Below are 2,568 nucleotides of genomic sequence, written 5' to 3' on the forward strand. Positions count from 1 at the left end.
TATATATATATACAATGGAGTACTATATGGCAATGAGAAAGAATGAAATCTGGCCATTTGTAGCAAAGCGGATGGACCTCAAGGGTGTCATGCTAAGCGAAATAAGTCAGGCAGAGAAGGACAGATACCATATGTTTGCACTCATAGGTCTAACAGGAGAAACCTAACAGAGGACTGTAGGGAGGGGAAGGGGGACAGAGAGTTGGGGAGAGAGGGACACAAATCATGAGAGACTATTGAATGCTGAGAACGAACCAAGGGCTGAAGGGGGAGGGCAAGGGGGAGGGGGGAGGGGGGATGGTGGTCATGGAGGAGGGCACTTGTGGGGAAGAGCACTGGGTGTTATATGGAAGCCAATTTGACAATAAACTATTAAAAAATAAAGAAAAGGAAAAAAATCACTCTAAATAAAATATCATTAAAAATAAATCAGAAAAAGTGTTCATAATTTATAAACTTGCAGTATATTTACTGTAGAAAATCAATCAATTAATTAATTAATTTTTAATTTTTTAAATATTTAGTTACTTTTGAGAGAATTATTTTGAGTGAGACAGAGCACAAGCGGGGGAGGGGCAGAGAGAGAGGAAGACACAGAATCTGAGGAGGTTCCAGGCTCAGGGCTGTCAGCACAGATGTGGGACTCAAACCCATGGACTGTAAGATCATGACCTAGGCTGAAGTCGGATGTTTAATGAACTGAGCCCCCAGAAACTTAATTTTATGTGTTTATTTCTATAAATATTGACACTTTTCTATTCATATTGACACTTCTCAAGATAGAAAAACTCACTAAGAATGCAATCCACCGAATCTGAGAGAACTATTTATCATCTGTATCTTAGTAAAATAAGAGAAAAAATACAAGTCAAGTGATATAAAATTCTCTCATCAAATAAATGTACCAAAAACTGGATTTGGTTATTAAAAATTCTAAATAATTTTAGAAGCTACATGAATATGGTAGTGAGGCTGCTTTGACTGTAAATAACAGAAAATTGAGATTTAAATTAAGTAGCCATAATTGGACATTATTTGAAAATCTACTAATTAACTTAACAAGATTCTCAAAAGCTCAGGGATGGACAGGAAAGAACATCTTCAGGATTGGTTTATTTGGTGACATGATAAGAAATTTAATGACTCAGTTTATTCCCATACCTCTGCTCTACCCACAATGCCCACATTTATTGGCTTCACTCTCGATGACCTATACTTCAGACATCACATGGAAACATGGTAATGATAACCATCATCAAGAGAGATAAACTCTTTCTGTATCTTCATTTCAGCGTGCAGAAATCTTTTCCAACTCTTCCCTCAAAAAATTTTCTTTCACACAACTTTGGCTAGAATTAAAATCTCGTGATTGGCTTAGACAAATTAGGATTTGCTTGCCGGTACTAGAGACGGGTCAGACTCTCTGAGTACAAAGGAGGATGGAAATTTGAACAACTAAACATTTTTGGGAAAATGTCACTGATGGAAAGACAGGCCACCTCAAGTGTGTATTATCTACCTCAAGTAATTATCTACTGTTTTCAAATCATATAGTTATCTAGAATGGTTTGCATTATAATTATGAAAATAATTACCTAGATGAAATAAATATAGTGATTGTCATTAGGAGAGCACTTACTGATTTTCTACATTTGCCAAGACTCTGCTAGAAACTAGGAATAAAATGTTATTCTGATTCTTAGTGGTATAAATGTTAAATATATCATTACAATATAATTTTCTACTTATACTTTAAATTCTTATCTTAGAGTTTATGGTCTTTTGAAAATTAATTAAAAATAAATCACATCATAAGGAGACCATCACTATCAGTCCTGAAACATAGAAACACTTCATCCAGAGGATTCACATAAAAAGGACATTGTGATTTTTACAGGACAATGTTACCAAATCAAACTGTTCACTATCTAAAACAGGAAGTCTTACTTACTTGCTTTACAGAGTACACTCCAACTAGGCCAGTGGTACCAGGGCCCATGACAACACACACACACACACACACACACACACACACGCACACACACGCACGCACCTTCTAAAGAGAACCAAACAATGTAGACAGACAGGCAGAACAGCCATAAGTCCTCCTTCCTAAATAAATAGTAGAGTATTAATAGGCCCCATTAAGATCAGGAAATACTGAGGTAAAGTTAAGCAATGTCTTAAGGGCTTCTTAAATCTTTTAATATGCTAATATGTGTTAATAAAAATAGCTAATATTAAGAATTCACTGAATACCACTGGCATAGAGTGCTTTAAATTTTTTATTTAACCAACAAAATAATCCTATGAGGTAAGTACTTATTGTACTTTCATTTTAAGATTAGAAACCTGAGCCCTTCTAGAAGCTGGGCTGGGGAAAAGGTTCAGCTGGAGGCAGCTAGAATTTTTCTGTAATAATTCAAATACTTATTCAGATTTCAAGATTTTTTTCTAGAGCTGAAAAGACGGTTTCTATGAATAAGATTAAGATTTCCCCCAGAGAGCTACTCTGAGTTTGTTCTAGCGCATACAAAATAATTGCAACCTAAATCATTGCTAAGAGGA

The sequence above is a fragment of the Suricata suricatta genome, chromosome 10 (genome assembly GCF_006229205.1).
Source record: "Suricata suricatta isolate VVHF042 chromosome 10, meerkat_22Aug2017_6uvM2_HiC, whole genome shotgun sequence".
NCBI classification, from domain to species: Eukaryota; Metazoa; Chordata; class Mammalia; order Carnivora; family Herpestidae; genus Suricata; species Suricata suricatta.